Source organism: Oncorhynchus masou, chromosome 26 (genome assembly GCF_036934945.1).
Source record: "Oncorhynchus masou masou isolate Uvic2021 chromosome 26, UVic_Omas_1.1, whole genome shotgun sequence".
NCBI lineage: Eukaryota > Metazoa > Chordata > Actinopteri > Salmoniformes > Salmonidae > Oncorhynchus > Oncorhynchus masou.
The window spans coordinates 18,187,921-18,206,131 of NC_088237.1; the positions used below are offsets into that span (position 1 = coordinate 18,187,921).

General features: G+C 45.2%; 1 pseudogene; it reads left to right on the top strand.

The window, feature by feature from the left end:
* Positions 1-12,073: 12,073 nt before the first annotated feature.
* Positions 12,074-15,358, top strand: LOC135515107 (dermatopontin-like; annotated as a pseudogene).
* The last annotated feature ends 2,853 nt before the right edge of the window (positions 15,359-18,211 follow it).

Below are 18,211 nucleotides of genomic sequence, written 5' to 3' on the forward strand. Positions count from 1 at the left end.
AAAATATGCCCATGTGCCCTTGAGCAAGGCTCTTAACCTTAATCTGGATAAAGAGCATCTGATAAATTACTAAAATGTAAAAATGAGCCTGGACACAGACACACCCATCAATAGCACAGGGCGACTAGTGTTTACCTTTTTCTGACAAAATCCAGAGGTCATGCCACCAGGCGATGGTATGTTCACCAGTGATACCATTGGGGTTTAAAACCAATCGCTGGTTTAAGACCAGTCGCTGGTTACGGTTCTTTATTCGTGTCACTGGAGACCACTGTCGGGCAACGGAATGCATTACGCATTTCCCGAGTGCAAGAGTGTGTAGGTGGTGGTGGCTGCATGAGAGCAAAGTGTCTCATGCATAACAATGCCTCATTATCCCCGAATTAAGAGTTAGCTGAGGAAAAATTGACCCCCACATCGATTTGGATATGTGTTATATAAATAATCATATAACCAAGCATCACTAGTTAGCCAATATTCTGGTCAACCCAGTTGTCCTCAGACAACTCTTGCCCAGGTGTCCTCAGTCAAGCATAGAGCCTACGTGCAAAAACACAAGTATCCTTGCACAACACAACTTAAGGGAAGGACACATGACTGGCATCACTCAAAAATATACTCCCTCCGCAACCCACAAAGAACATCCTGCTCTCGGTCCTGTTCTTAGCAGATTCTCACAGCACTAACAAGCTTTGAGTGCCAAACTGTTCTACTGATATTGGTCTTTGCAAGCACTCCTGTCAAAACAGGAAACACCGTAGCCCAAGCCAGTAACCACCGGCTCCCCTTATCTCACGCTTCCTTGACACACAGACATTTCATGAGCACGAACACTCACACTCTACCCCCCTCTACTGGTCGGGTGCCTAGAGCAGAGGACTCTGCTGTGCACCAACGGGGCTCCTACTCAGGCTCGAGCAGGACCGCCTCCAACCTTCACCATCCAGTCAGAAGACAGAACGACGAGACTCAACCTACATCATTCTATGTATAAAATCCGCTGCACACTCTGTCTAAGCAGCCTTTTCAGCTGACTCCTTCTGAGTCATATGACTAGGTCCGTGCACGCTTAACTGCAGGACAAGATATCTCTGACTTAATAAACTGTCTTTTTGCTACACTTGAATCCACTCTGTCCAGCGTCGTTGATTTGGTCTCACTCTCCAGCATTTGAACACTAACAAACTTGGTAGCAGAGGATGGTTTGAATCCTGAATTCGATTTATGATAAGTTGGTGTGAGAGGACGAGACAAATCATTTGGTTTGATTCAGACGGAAGAGTGACCTGTCATCCAGGAGACCATCAACCATTCGACTTGCCTCAGGAAACTAATCAGAGAGCTCTACCAAAAGGTAAGCAGAACCTGTTAAATCGAAATCTGCATATTGTATTATAGTCTAAAACCAAATTTTGATCAGAAGTACTGAGTGTGAGTATGAATTGTTGCTCAATTATTTTGACATAAGAACCAAAGGCATTGTTCAAAGAGATCTTGTGTTGATAAAATATTTTGTTTTTTACTGAGATATTGAGATACTGAGATATTGAGTGAACTGAGATATTGAGATACTGAGATATTGAGTGAATTGTGTTGACCAATGTACTAGATTCCTTCTGGAACCCAGTTTGTTCGTGAAATCTGCATGGAAAAATGTCCTATTGAATAGGTTGTGTATGAAGTGAAGTTAAACTGAGGCTGTGTTCTCGTACATAATGGATATTGGATATGATATGTGAAATTGATACAGATGAAACATGATTATTGAGAATCATATGAACTGGAGTTGACGTTCCACGATTTTGTGACCGGGGAAATTAAAAATACGGGTCTACATTTATACCCAATTAAGAGAAACATTTGTTGGGGAATAACTGCCATACTAATCTACGTTACTGAGTCATATGAGCCCGTGTTATTGGACGCACTAAAAGTAGTCTAAAGACGGCCGCCGGGCCGAAATACTGGTTATACCAGCCGCCGGGCTGTATACTGACTGTTTGGATTTTCTTTTTGCTGTTGGTATTTCCCAAAGTGATAAAATTGTTCTGATAATTGTTATAGAATTGCCTAAATTCACTAATATATTGTTCCAAAAGGAAATTACTGAATCATTTCTAGAAGGTACTTAAATAAGCCGCCGAGCTGAGCACTGACTTTGATTGAAAGCCGCCGAGCTAAACACTGACTTTTAGTTTTCCTATTTCTATTGATATTTCCTAAAGTACTAAAATTATTCTGACAATTGTTATAGAACCGCTTGAATTTATTAATATATTGTTCCAAAAGGTGATTGCTGAATTATTTTTAGAAAGTATTTAAATAAATCACTGAAAAAAAACAGTTCCCAAAGTGATATAATTATTCTGACAATTGTTATAGAACCGCCTGAATTCACTAATATATTGTTCCAAAAGGAAATCGCCGAATCATTTCTAGAAAATACCCAAATAAATCGCTGAACAGATTCAAATAAAAACACACACGTAATTGTCACCACATAGTGATAAAATCTTTGTATGCGAGGGTGGGGAACAAGAGATAAGTCTGTGCCGGCACCGCGAATACATCCCTGGTTTCGACCAAGGACGGGCTAAGTATACAAAGATAGAAATAAACACCACATAGCAGAGGACTGACTAAACCTAGACGACACATTACATACATTTTCAAACGAATTAGACCAGGGAATAGGAGCCAAGTAAGACATTTTCAGATAAAACACTGTCTTGATTATATCCAGCCTAACCGTGTTAATAATCACTTTAGCAATCCACGTAATTACTTTATGATAAAATGTCTGCAGCAACCACGCCCAAACTTAAATTCAATGAATACCTAGAACAGCGCATGACTGATAGAGCGGGAGGGAAAGAACAGTACAAGAAAGTGAAGAAAGTGTGGGTAGGGATAAAGCTGAAATGGACACAGGCAGGTTACCTTAGAGGGGGACCTCCTGTAGAGGAGGAACTCCAATCTATGCAGAAAGGACTAGAAGAAGCCGTAGAGAGATCGACAGCAAGTGAGACAGAGAGGAACAAGACCCAATTGTTCAAAAAGGAAGGCACAAAAGAGAGAGCGAGCAGAAGCGGAGTTGAAAATAGGAACATGGGCGATAGAAGAGAGTAGGAGGGTGCAACCAAAAAACAAACTGGACATGATGTGTGTGGCCTCTGCAACGTCAGCAGAGACCAAAGCTCCTCTCGAGTGTTTTCCCACAGCTCCCCAAGTAGCCAACACCTGCACGGCGTCTGCTCCTTCCCCATTGTACCCAGTAATACCAACAGAGGTGGCTCAGCCCCCGCCCTACTCAATGGGGCATAATCACCGGAGCCCGTCTCACAACCCGTTCAACGGTAACCCTTTCCTCGCCGGGACCCAGCCCGCAGTACAGGCACCAGTCCTGAGTGTAAAGGAAGGCCGACTAGATGGGGCGGTGGCCTTCGGAATAACGGGAGGACAGATCTTGTGTGAGCAACTCCCCACCACCAGCACTCCATATGCAGGACACACTTCCCAGAAGCAAGAACCTCAATGCAAAGTAAACGACTCCCCCGGGAACTACATAGGTTCCCACCTCATAGATTTCGGAGGCGCCGTGAGCGCCCTCCCCAGGCCTGGGAAACGGTGCAGAAGGGCGATGTTTCTCAGAACCGGACCCTGCTTTCTACCGAAGGTTGTCCCTGGGTAGCCTCCAAACAGGGCAAGGCTCTTTTGTGAGCCACACGAGCGAGGCAACAGAAGATGATGAGGACAGTGGTAGAAGGACCCCCACTGTCTCAGAGATAGAATATGAGGTGAAGAAAATAAGAAAAGAACTAGGTGCATCAATATCCCAAGCGAAAGAACTGATGGGCATTGACGGCAATAGGGTGGGTGAATATCACGTTGAAGGCATAGTGAAAGGAAAGGTGACTGATGTAACCGATGCCCGGTGGGTGAACCCCGTCCGGAAGTCTGCCAGACTGGCTGAACTAAGGTCAAAAGGAGTGACCACCAGAGAAGACTGGGACCAGGAGCGGGGTGGGGCCAACATGTATCCCCTGCACCCAGCAGCTGATCCAGCCTACGTAGAATACCAGCCCTGGAAGATGACTGATTTGACCACACTGATGGAACAAATGCCCAGTCTACATGGAGGAGCCTCAGCATGGCTACTCCAGCTTCAGACTCTAACCTCCGGACTGGATCTCTGCCTGGGCGACATGAAAGCACTACTGGCCAGAGCTACCAACCATGGCACCATGACTGCCATCATGACAGCAGCCAACCTCGAATACTGCGCAGAGCGTACCCTACGGAAAAGAACCATGCCACCCTGTCCTCCTTCACCATCAGCCCAGGTGAGCATCCAGCAGCATACCTAGACAGAGCTAAAACCGCCTGGAGGTCAGTACATGAAGAACCTTTTGACCATACTGACACCACCCTCAACATGTGGAAAGAGATGGTGGTCAATGGCTGCCCAGGAGATGTAAAGACCAAACTGAGAGGAACAGTGGGACTGACTGCACTCCCCTTGGTCCAATTCAACGCTCATGTGCACCACCATGTGACCCAACACAATAAAGACAGAGGAGGAGCCGAGAACCAGGTCCAGTCTCTCCAGGTACAACTGCTGAAACTCCAACTAAAAGAGGCACAGAAGGTTGAAAAACCAAAGAAACAGATGGTGGCGGAAGAAACCCAGGAAACAGACACCAAAACAGACATCTCTCAGATAGTGGCCCAGACTGTCTCTCAGATGATCCAGCAGCAGGCAACCACCCAACTCCCTGCACCAATGGGGGCTCCTCCACCCCAATACCCTCCCCCACAGCAGTATGTCCCACAGTCTCAATGGGCTCAACGGGGCCTCTACACGGGACCACCCAGAAGGGGAAACTACCAGTGTTATAACTGTGGAACTCCCGGTCACTTTGCTAGAGAGTGCATTAAGCCACTCTCCCCTCAACAGCAGCAATGGAGCGGAAGGGGACGTGGAAGAGGAAGAAGAGGACCCCCTCCTCTACAATACAATCAACCCGGACCCAGCTATATGCAGCAGCAACAGCCTGCCTACAACCACCCAGGATCTGCTCACATGCAGCAGCAACAGCAGGAATACAACCAACCGCAGTTCCAAGGTATGGCCGGGAATGCCATGCCCTGGCCCTGAAGATGCCCACCACCCACGGCAGGAGAAGGGAGGCAACACTTTCCACTACACACCGAACCAACAATGATGTGTGAAGTTGAGAATGTTCCTGCCACTCCTGCCGACGCCCTCACTATCCGAAACTCAGGAAGTGTACTGGCTCAAATGCCTAGCCACAGGGCCTGCCACCCCTCACATACAGTTCAAGTTCAACCAACTGAAAGAGCAAATCTACACCCTACACCCATATAAAACTCCCCAAGCTGAGATCCATTGCACACTCAATGTAACAGACACTGATGACTGCCCCTACACTGAAGACTGGGATGAGAACATGATGCACCTAACCCCAACTATCAGGTGTTCTACCATTGTGTGTGGCCCAGAGGGGGTGGCAGCACCGGTCCTCCTACAACCACATTTGAAACCCTGGTATATGTTGGGTGACGAATCAGCACCTCATGTCACACTGGCGTTAGGCAATGGATTCGAAGCACGTAGCCTAGGTCCTATGATCAGGCGCGCCTCAAAACTGACCTGGGAACCCACTTCGACGCCTGGCATACACAAGGCTACCTCGGAGAAAATGTGGCGATTCCTTGACCCAGACACCAAAGAAATCTGTCTCCCAGAACGTCTACCCCTGCCAAGACACCATGGAAAACCCTACTCTGATCATCCCTCATCGAAAGTCCTGATCTCCACTATCGATGACAAAATCTGGACCACATCCCCTTTCGATGTGGGTCAGCTCCAAGTTGCCCCAGTGATCATCACCCTACTGAACCCAAATCAGACACCGGTTTACAGAGCACAGTACCGCCTGAAACCCGAACAGACACTGGGAATCAAACCAACCATAAATGGCCTCTTGGGAACAGGTGTCATCTACCCCACTGTCTCACCATGGAACACACCCATTCTACCTGTCTTGAAAGCAGGAGGGGAGACATACCGGATGGTCCAAGACTTCCGAGCAGTGAATAACGTCACTGCACCCATCGACCTTCCTGTCCCTGATCCACACATCACACTGAGTAATCTGACACCCATGCATCAGTACTTCACTGTGATTGACCTGGCTAATGCCTTCTTCAGCATTCCTTTGGATGAAGCATCTCAACCAATCTTTGCGTTCACCTATGAAGGTCAACAGTACACGTATACGGTTTTGCCACAAGGTTACAGATGCTCTCCAGGAATCTTCAACCACATACTGAAGACTCACCTGTCTGAACTCAGGATCCCAGAAGGAGTGGTCTTGATTCAATACGTTGACGACCTACTGCTTGGAGCTCCTACATCTGACCTCTGCCTACAGATGACAAAAACACTGCTAGACTTCCTAGCCGCCAAGGGCTACAAGGTCAAACTGAGCAAAGTACAGTCCTGTAGAAGAACAGTCATCTTCCTGGGAAGAGAAATCTCAGGAGAGGGTGCAGGACTCACCAAGTCCCACATAGACACTATTCTCCATCACACACGCCCCATCACTGTGTCAGGAATGTTGTCATTCCTCGGATTGACAGGCTACAGCCATACACACATCCCTGACTATACAGCCAGAACGGAACCACTACGGGAAATCGTGTGTGAAGCAGGACCAAGAAACCTCCATGCTCCCCTGGCCTGGACCCCAGAAGCCTCAACAGCTTTTGCACTCCTGAAGACCGATCTTTCTGTAGCAGCAGCACTTATTGCACCTAACTACAACAGCAAGTTCCATTTGGATGTTTCTGAAAAAGAAGGATTCACATCATCCATCCTTTTCCAGAAACAAGAGGGGGAGAGAAAGGTACTGATGTACCACTCCTCAAAACTTGACCACATTGAGGTAGGACAGACAACATGCTCCAGATACGTCGCTGCAGTAGCAAAAGCTATTGAAAAAACAGCTCACCTCGTGATGTGTCATCCATTGGAGATCCACACCCATCATGGCGTCGCTGCTTACCTGATGAGTAAAGAATTCACGTTCAGTGCTGACAGAAAAACCAAGATTCAGAACAAATGCACACAGTCACACATCACGTTTGTGAACACCGAGAAAAACATGGCAGATGCACTCAACTCAGAAGAAGGACTGCCCCACTCTTGTGCTGAGAGAGTGGCACAAGATCTAAAACTGAGACCAGACCTGAAGAATGAACCCCTGACCAATCCTGACCAATGGCTATACACTGATGGCTGCTGTTACAAAGGAGAAGAAGGAAACATAGCAGCATATGCGGTGGTACAGCAACTCCCTGATGGCTCACACGTCACCCTTGAATCAGCCATCATCCCTCAGCCGGCATCTGCACAACTAGCTGAAATCATCGGACTGACACAGGCCCTCATCAGAGCAAAAGGAAAGACTGTGAACATTTACACCGACTCAGCTTATGCCCATGGAGCAGTCCACACTGATGGACCACAGTGGGTAAGAAGAATTTCCAGGACCACAGGACTGGGGTGAGGGTGGCCATCAAGAAGCTCCACATACCCTTCCAGTCAAAGCTCTTCGCCAAGAGGGCCTACAGGGAGCTCCGGCTTCTCAAGCACATGAAGCAAGAAAATGTGAGGGCCTTTCCTGAAATACGCACCTCATGATTCATTCTCATAAATAGAAAAGGTGTCTGTTTCACACCACTAATTTGGCTGTGTCTAAAAAGGAAATGGCCCAACTCTACAGTACTGCAATTAAAACTCACTTTTATCCATAGCAAACTGTTCAAATCCTTATGGGCTCGGCTGCGTGCAGAGAGCAGTGACAGTTTCTTTTTTGCACACAGTGAGACAAACACAGCTGTTCCTTATGATTGGCAATTAGTCAGTAGCAGAGTAGTCAGAAAGATCACATTGGTAATATTCACATCACAACCCATAATACTAAACAGAAACACATAATATCAAGATTATAGAGATATTAATTTGAGGCAGGCACAGGTTCTGAGTCTTGATTGAGGGCGGCAGGTAGCCTTGTGGTTAGAGCGTTGGGCCAGTAACCGAAAGGTTGCTGGATTGAATCCCTGAGCTGACAAGGTAAAAATCAGTCATTCTGCCTTTGAACAAGGCAGTTAACCCACTGTTCCCCCATAGGCTGTCATTGTAAATAATAATTTGTTCTTAACTGACTTGCCTATTTAAATAAAGGTTTCAATACATGTGGTAGCTCTCCTGGACCAGGGTTGGACTTGGTGACCACTGATTTCAGAGGTCTACTGGGTATACAGGGAGTAGGTAGAGTTTAATAATGGTACACAAGGAAAGGCTGAGAAGGAAGCCAATCCATGTTGCGGAAAAAATGCCTCATAGCAACATCTACTTTAGTCAGTGGCTCACTCTAGAACGACAGAGACACACCCCGTATCACAATTGTGTGTGTGTGTAACTTCAAGTGGCAATCATTTCCTGATGCTGTAATTGAGATACATGATGCACAAAAAAAATTCTCCAGTTAATCTATAATTGAGCTATTCTATTTATTTTCTGTTATCCTTTGATTGGCTTGGATTAGGTGATTGGACTGCTGGATGTGTTCACTTCTGAGATCTCATTGGACAGGTTTCATGACTTGTAAGTACCTCTTTGTCCAATACCCTTCCTGTTCATATATTGAATGTTTTTATTCACAATAAAGTATATTTTTATCCCTTTTCCCCTGTCATTCTCAGTTACCTGGTAATGCCACTCATGGGTACTGATCTGGGGAAACTGATGAAGATGGAGAGATTGTCACAGGAGATGGTGCAATTCCTTGTCTATCAAATGCTGAAAGGACTCAAGGTTAAAGTTGCATACATGCACTCAAAAGAACAATATATATATAAAAAATTCTAAGCAGTTTAAAAGATATACCTACAAATGCTCATTTTATCCCCAACATTCAAATATGATACAAAATATAGGCAGTTCATACAGAAGGTTTAAATGTTCCCCAGAATATACTTGAATACCACCTTCTTTTTCTAATTTTAAGACTTTCTCTTTTCCTGGTCTTTTGTGTCTCCCCACAGTATATCCACTCTGCAGGGATCATCCACAGGGTGCGTAAACTCTGACCTTTCAACTATGTGCATTGGTGTTGGGCCCCTTGCTCTTTTTCACGCCCACTGCGATTCATGCCGTTTTCCATATCAGAAGCTCTTTGTGTGTGTGCTTGCGTGTATTTGCGTCAATCAGGCAGCATGATAATGTAATTTTTCTAAATACCAACAGGATCTCTAACCTGGAAATGTATCTGTCAACGAAGACTGTGAGCTGAAGGTACTACATATATATATATTGCTACCAGACCTGTGATAGGCACTGTGCTCTCCCTGTTCAGTCTCGCTCTCTTTCGATTGAAAAGAAATCCACTTTATTGAAGTGGAGGCTGCTGAGGGGAGGAGAGATCATACTAATGGCTGGAACGGAGCACATGGAATGGCATGGCATTAAACACCTGGAAACCATGTATTTGATACCATTGTACTATTCCACTCATGCCATTACCACAAGCCCGTCCTCCCCAATTAAGGTGCCATCAACCTCCGGTGCTTTATTGTCATAAAAGGGACAATCCAATGTAGCCAAAGCAATTCTCTCTGTCTGTCTCAGATCCTTGACTTCAGGCCGGCTCGGCAGACAGACACAGAGATGACGGCGTACGTTGTCACTCGCTGGTACAGAGCCCCCAAGGTAATCCTCAATTGGATGCACTATACCCAGACTGGTGAGTCTCTCTCAGTCACTCATTCATGGCTGCCTTCTTTGTCCACAAGAAGGCAGTACTTTCTAATGTCAACATCTGTGTTATCACCATGATTAATCATGCTATTGTAACCAGAAAAATATCCTACAGTATGAGGTCCTATGGAGATCTATCTCTTTGTACAATTTGTGTACAATATCGCTGTAATTGAACCCACTGGTATGGTAGCAGTTTGGTAGCAATGTGGTACTGAAAGACCATTCAGTCCTATGTATGTCTTTGTCCTCCTCTATCGTCAGTGGATATCTGGTCGGTGGGCTGCATCATGGCGGAGATGTTGCTGGGGAAGCCGCTGTTCAAAGGAAATGACCGTATCCTTCTTCAGTGTTTACTACTCTCTGTCTTCACCCCACACAACTATTGCAGAATAATGATCCTGCCAGGCAAATTAGCAGAATTATATGTTATCAACCTGTCAAAGACTAGTTCTGTAAGCTTATTATGGCTAAGAATATATAGTATGAGCAGCATGTGAATGTGACTTCCTGTACCACATGAGCTATGACCCTTGACCTCTGGGTGAGCAAAGACCTGGACCAACTGAAAGAGATCATGAAGATTACTGGTACACCCACTGCAGACTTTGTTACGAAGCTACAAAGCCAAGATGTAAGTCATGTGGGCACTCAAAATACATTCAGATAGTACACATTCAAATCAAACACAGCCTACTAGAGTACATAGGAATAGAATACACATACACTCCCAGGTAAATCTGCTCCTCTTCCAACAAGCCACAAACTACATACGGAGCCTTCACAAAGTACTAAAGAAAGATTTGCACTTTATGTTTTTCCAAAGCTAGCTCAGACGGTGAGCAGACGTTCAATACAATGATGTGAACACGCAGTTAGTTGAATTTGACAGTCTATTACTAAAGGATCAAAAACGGTGGTTTACAAAACAGCAACTGTTTCTAACTATTGTCAGGAGTGTCCTTCTGACCATAACACCACTAAAGACAATGTGTTCCTCTGTGTGTGGCAGCGGTGTGTGTGCTGGAGCGCATGCTGTTGCTGGACCCTGAGAGGCGGGTGAGTGCGTCGGAGGCACTGGCCATGCCCTTTTTCAGCAAGTTCAAAGAACCAGAGGAGGAGACTGAGGCCCAGCCCTACGATCACTCCATGGACAACACAGACCTGCTCCTGGAGCAGTGGACACGTGAGAGATGGTTGGAGGGAGGCTGAAGAAAGAGATGGAGAGCGGGGGGAGGGAGGAGGAAGATATGGGAGAGAGAGAGATATGCTGGGGAGGATGGAGGGAGAGAGAAGAAGGAGATACAGGCAGAGTAAAAATTGGGAGAGATGGAGAATGAGGTGGCTGGTAGCCTAGAGGTGAAGACCATTGGGCAGGTAACTGGAAGGTCGTTGGTTCAAATCCCCAAGCTGGCAAGGTAGAAAATGATGCAATTCTGCCCATGTGCAAGGCAACAACTGCTCCCTGGGTGCTGATGATGTGGATGTTAAATAAGGCAGTCCCCTGCACTGCTCTGATTAAGAGGGGTTGGGTTAAATTCAGAAGATGCTATTTGGTTGAATGCATTCAGCAACTGATTAGTTATCTCTTTCCCTAGGAAGAGAGCTTAAGGAAAAACATTCCTTTGGTCATTCCACATGATAGAAGGAGAGCGATGATGATGGAGATGGATGTGTGATAACATGTTCAGCTTGAGAGAAAGAAAGAAAGAAAGAAAGAGGAAGAAAAATCTATAGAGTCTACAGAGTAATTAGTCATTTCTTGTGATATCTCCTACAGGTCACACATTCACAGAGATTCTGTCCTTCAGGCCTGCAGCAACAGAGACCAAGGACCCCAAAGAGACATCACTCTGAGAGTACACATATACCTCTCAATACCTGTCAATTATTATTAAAAGGCATTGTTGTACAGATGTAATGCGAATCCAATGTACAGAATGTAGTTTATTGATAATAAATTGATTTTTTGACAAACATTTTCGAAGATATTGTCAGTCTTGTGTAATTGTGGAACTACTGTAACAGCCAACCAATGAGCCCCTGGGAAATAAATTATTACTTGCTTGTAACTCAGTTGTTGATATTGTTGCATGTTGCATGTTTGTTCAGTATAACACGAATTGACTGCAATACAACTGCTGAAACACTGAGATTACCCACGTACGTGGTCTAAGGTCCAGCAAGGACACAGATCACCTCTGTCTATAAATGGAGCACCAACCTTGTTGATTTTAGTTTGGGCCCCTCAAAAGCCATGAAGAGAGCCAACGTCTTTATTCTGCTTCTTGCTGGTGTGTTAGTCAATGGAACAGGTATGCTTTATGTTACATGTGAGTTTGTGGATTAAAGCCTGAGCATATGTGTAGCAGAGTAACTCAAAATGTGGACGTAATATTTCAATCAAATAGCAATGTGTCTGGTCTGAAATATTTTTAAAAAGGAGAAGGAGGTGCCGATTACTACGGTAATCAATTACGTTTTTATTGTGCCCTTGTTTGTGTGTTGCAGACCTCCGCTGGCAGAACAGCTATGACCAACCTTTTGATTTTAATTGCCCATCAGGACAATCCATCTCTCGCATAGTGAGGTGATTACTTATGTTCCATACAACCAATCTTCTCCAAAACCTGAATTCTGCACTGACTCACAAGCACAGGTTTCCAAATCAGAGGGAGCATTTTGCTGCTGCGGTGCTGAGTTAACCCTAACCTTTCTCAAACCCTATCAAGCTGTTGCATATCAACAGAGTTGCTGTTGATTCAGATTTGCAATTTTCCATTTTGAGAAATTAAACTGGTTTAACTCTGTATTTTGGATTTAGGTTATTGCAATTGCATTCCGGACAAAATATGTTGGGCAACAATAAAACCTACAACCTGCATAAATGTTTGTTTTCGTATAAATTCAACTATTAATTTGTGCATTGTAATGTATTTTTCCAATTTTAGTGAGCATCACAACAAATATGAAGACCGTATGTGGGACTTTGGGTGCAAAGCCACGTTTGACTCTGCAACTAACTGCTTCACATCTTCCTATGTAAATGACCTCGACAAACCTTTAAACTACCAATGCCCAAGGCACCAGGTCATCACAGGGATGAACAACTATCATGACAACAAGCATGAGGACAGAAGGTGAGATGTAAATGAATCACTATATTCACATGAAATAAATACAAATCTTTAAGAAATTACTTTGTCAAATCAAACAAAATAACTAGGGCTTTACAATGATGGTAAAATTTAGAGACATTTGGGGATTAAATGGTGTAAAATCCTAAAAGTGACACAGGGTTGACGGAGGTACTGTTTTTGTTGAACAACCCTACAATAATGTGAATTACAAGGTCAATATAAAACACATATCATAATTCAAACCTCATTTCCACCCTTATACAAATGGAAGTTCACGTGCTGTGGAGCCAGCAACTTCTGTACTGATTCCTGCCAGTGGACCAACTATGTAAACTGGTTTGATGAGGCCTTCACTTTTAATGTCCCACCAAATTCCTACCTGATTGCAGCTGAAAGCTACCATGACAACAAGTATGAGTGAGTATGATTATTCATTGGTACTGTATGCTAATGTAATGGATTCCAAGTATTCTCTCTCTCTCTCTGTGTGTGTGTGTATCTACGGTATCTGTCATATTCTTGCTGTTGGAATAAACAAGCTTCAGGAAAGGATGAATTGACTACAAAACTAACAGGAACAAAATATCTGTTTGTCTTGTGTACTTTCAGAGATCATCGCTGGCAATACCAATAGTGTACCAGAAGGTCATGCTGAATCTATCACTGATTCTTCCTACAATCAGATTATTTTATACATTGTGTCTCTTGATAATCTTGAAAGAAATTCATGCATCAAATGATTGTGTTTCATTTCACTGCACTAACGTTTAAGTGATTGATCATGCTTGGTTTCTGGTCAAGATATAAACTCTATACAGTACTGTGATGGACGGCAAATGGTTCTCATACAATAATTACTAAAACATTGGGTCACACTTTATTTGGATAATCCCCTATAGATGATCTACAGCGGAACAAACCATCAACAGACTATCAACTGCAACTCTGTTGATTGCAACAGCTTGCTATTGTTACGTTTAGGGTTAGAGTTAGTCAAATCAAATCAAATGTTATTTGTCACATGCGCTGAATACAACAGGTGTAGTAGACCTTACAGTGAAATGCTGAATACAACAGGTGGAGTAGACCTTACAGTGAAATGCTGAATACAACAGGTGTAGTAGACCTTACAGTGAAATTCTGAATACAACAGGTGTAGTAGATCTTACAGTGAAATGCTTAACCAACAATGCAGTTTTAAGAAAATACACCAAAAAAAGTGTTGGGGTTAAAGGGAAAGTTCAGTATTTTACAACTTCATTTTAGATGGTTCCTGCCCCTGTAAGTAGTCTATGGATCAGGAGAAACTGTAATACATGGTTTGGTTTTTCTTCTAATAGCCACTACAAACTTCAGCTAACTTTAGCCTCTGCTGGTTTAAAATCAATGGGAGTGGTGTGGGCATGCAGTGACTGTTAAAAAAGCCATAGACAAATTAACTGAATTATTTGGTTTGACGTAACTTTAAATGATTAGGCTTCTTAAATTCTTAAACATCTTAACCATGGATTACAGTTTCTCCTGGCCCATAGACAACCTTCAGGGTGGAGGATCCATCTAACAAGAAGGTGTAAAATACTGAACTTCTCCTTTAAGGCATTTACTGAGATACTGCTGTCGGGCTTCTACCCATTGAGAAGAGTGTATGCTGTTCTAGTCTGCCCAGTGGCCGTGTCCTCTCGAGCCTGCCTAACGGTCCTAAACTGACCTGATAACATGATTTCCCCCCAGTTTGGTTGGTAATGTAAAAATGTATATCTGGGCAGATGGGCTGAAATTGCTCTGAAACCTTTCAGATTGTTAGGAAAACATCTAATTCTGTTGATTCTTTTCACACAATCATATTTGGACCGATCTTGTGGGACTGTGATGTACATAATGTACATAATGTAGTTAATTGGTTTATTCATTATAAAGTTAACCTATTTAAACCTTTTCATTATCAAAGATCTTCCCAATGGTGTCTGTTTCTTTTCAAACTAGCAGCCAAGTAACCTCTGACCCATTTACACTTGACCCATGGTTCTCACTGTAACACAGAGGTAAATAAAAAAAATAGTTTGGCCACATTTCTAGCATACAAAAACCATCCTGTTATGCAATTCCTGAGAGGTTATACTGTTATTTAGTGTATTTGTGTTCAACTTTTCCCTTTCAGCACACCTATTCAATCACTGAGATTACCCATGTACGTGGCTGAAAACCCCCAAGGTCTTTAGCTCAGTGATCCGTTTCTCAGTTTCTATAAATATACATTTAGCCCTGCTTGTTGTGCTTTGGTCAGATCCCACACCTCTGGGAAGCTACAGCGCCTTCAGAAAATAATTCACTCCCCTTTACTTTTTCCAAAATGTGTTGTGTTTCAGCCTGAGTTTAAAATGCCACGGCCTGCACACAATGCTCCATAGTGTCAAACTGGAATTGTGTTTAGACATTTTTGCAAATTCATAAAAAATGAAAAGCTGAAATGTCTTGAGTCAATAAGGATTCAACCCCTTTGTTATGGCAAGCCTAAATTAGTTCAGGAGTAAAAATGTGCTTAACAAGTCACATAATAAATTGCATGGACTCACTATGTATGCAATAATAGTGTTTAACATTGAATGACTTCCTCATCTCTGTACCCCACACATACAGATAATTGTAAGGTCCCTCAGTCGAACAGTGAATTTCAAACACAAATTCAACCACAAAGACCAGGGAGGGTTTCCAATGCCTCGCAAAGAAGGGCACCTATTGGTAGATAGGTAAAAATTATGTAAAGCAGACCATGAATGTCCCTTTGAGCAAGGTGAAGTTATTGATTACACTTTGGATGGTGTATCAATACACCCAGTCACTACAAAGATACAGGCGTCCTTCCTAACTCAGTTGCCGGAGAGGAAGAAAACCACTCAGGGATTTCACCATGAGGCCAATAGTGACTTTAAACATTTAATGGCTGTGATAGGGGAAAACTGAGGATGGATCAACAACATTGTAGTTACTCCACAATACTAACCTAATTGAGTGAAAAGAAGAAAGCTTCCAAAAACATGCATCGTGTTTGCAACAAGGCACTAAAGTATACAGTGTTATGTTTGGAGCAAATCCAATTCAACACATTACTGAGTACCACGCTCCATGTTTTCAAGCATAGTGGTGGCTGCATCATGTTATGGGTACGCTTGTAATCGTTAAGGACTGGGGAATTTTTCAGGGTAAAAAATACATGTAATTGTAACGGTTTTCTTTATGCGAAGGAGAGTCGGACCAAAATGCGGCGTGGCTATTGAGATTCATGTTTTATGAAAAAACAAAGGAAACACGAATCAATACAAAACAATAAACGTAACGTGAAAACCGAAACAGCCTAAACTGGTGCAAACTAACACAAGACAGGAACAATCACCCACCACACACTCAAAGAATATGGCTGCCTAAATATGGTTCCCAATCAGAGACAACGATAAACACCTGCCTCTGATTGAGAACCACTTCAGACAGCCATAGACTAAGCTAGAAAACCCCACTAAGCCACAATCCCAATACCTGTGAAAAACCCCAAGACAAAACACACCACATACCAAAACCCATGTCACACCCTGGCCTGACCAAATAAATAAAGAAAACACAAAATACTAAGACCAGGGCGTGACAGAACCCCCCCCGCCCCAAGGTGCGGACTCCCGGCCGCACACCAAAACCCATAGGGGAGGGTCCGGGTGGGCTTCTGTCCACGGTGGCGGCTCCGGCGCGGGACGTGGACCCCACTCCAACAAAGTCTTAGTCCATCTTCCTCGCGTCCTTAGATAGGTGACCCTTGCCGCCGACCTTGGCCTAGTAGTCCTCACCAAGGACCCCACTGGACTGAGGGGAAGCTCGGCACTGAGGGGAAGCTCGGCACTGAGGGGAAGCTCAGGCAGGTCGTTGGCTGTGACAGATCCTGGCTGGCTGGCGGTTCTGGCAGATCCTGGCTGACTAGCGGATCTGGAAGAGTCTGGCTGACTGGCGGATCTGGAAGATCCTGGCTGACTGGCGGATCTGGAAGATCCTGGCTGACTGGCGGATCTGGAAGAGTCTGGCTGACTGGCGGATCCTGGCTGACTGGCGGATCTGGAAGAGTCTGGCTGACTGGCGGTTCCTGGCTGACTGGCGGGTCTGGAAGATCCTGGCTGACCTGGAAGAGTCTGGCTGACTGGCGGATTCTGGCAGACTGGCGGATTCTGGCTGCTCCATGCTGACTGGCGGCTCTGGCTGCTCCATGCTGACTGGCGGCTCTGGCTGCTCCATGCTGACTGGCGGCTCTGGCTGCTCCATGCTGACTGGCGGCTCTGGCTGCTCCATGCTGACTGACGGCACTGGCTGCTCCATGCTGACTGACGGCTCTGGCTGCTCCATGCTGACTGACGGCTCTGGCTGCTCCATGCAGACTGGCGGCTTTGGCTGCTCCATGCAGACTGGCAGCTCTGGCGGCTCCATGCAGACTGGCAGCTCTGGCGGCTTCTTGCAGACTGGCAGCTCTGGCGGCTTCTTGCAGACTGGCAGCTCTGGCGGCTTCTTGCAGACTGGCAGCTCTGGCGGCTTCTTGCAGACTGGCAGCTCTGGCGGCTTCTTGCAGACTGGCAGCTCTGGCGGCTTCTTGCAGACTGGCAGCTCTGGCGGCTTCTTGCAGACTGGCAGCTCTGGCGGCTTCTTGCAGACTGGCAGCTCTGGCGGCTTCTTGCAGACTGGCGGCTTCATGCAGACTGGCAGCTCTGGCGGCTTCATGCAGACTGGCAGCTCTAGCTGCTCCATGCAGACTGGCAGCTCTGACAGCTCCCTGCAGACTGGCAGTTCCTTGCAGACTGGCAGCTCCTTGCAGACTGGCAGCTCCTTGCAGACTGGCAGCTCCTTGCAGACTGGCAGCTCCCGGTAACCACAGGAAGTTGACGCAGGTCTCCTACCTGGCTTCGCCATACTTCCTGTGAGGCCCACCCCCCAAGAAATTTTTGGGGCTGACTCTCGGGCTTCCATCCACGCCACCGTGCTGCCTCTTCATACCAGCGCCTCTCTGCCTTCGCTGCCTCCAGCTCCTCTTTGAGCTGCTCCTGTTGCCTCTTCTCCTGCTGCACCTTGGGGCGGCTATACTCCCCTGGTTTAGTCCAGGGTCCTCTCCGATCAAGGATTTCTTCCCAAGTCCAGAAGTCTTTATTTTGCTGCTGCTTGCTGCTGCTTGCTGCTGCTGCTTGCTGCTGCTTGCTGC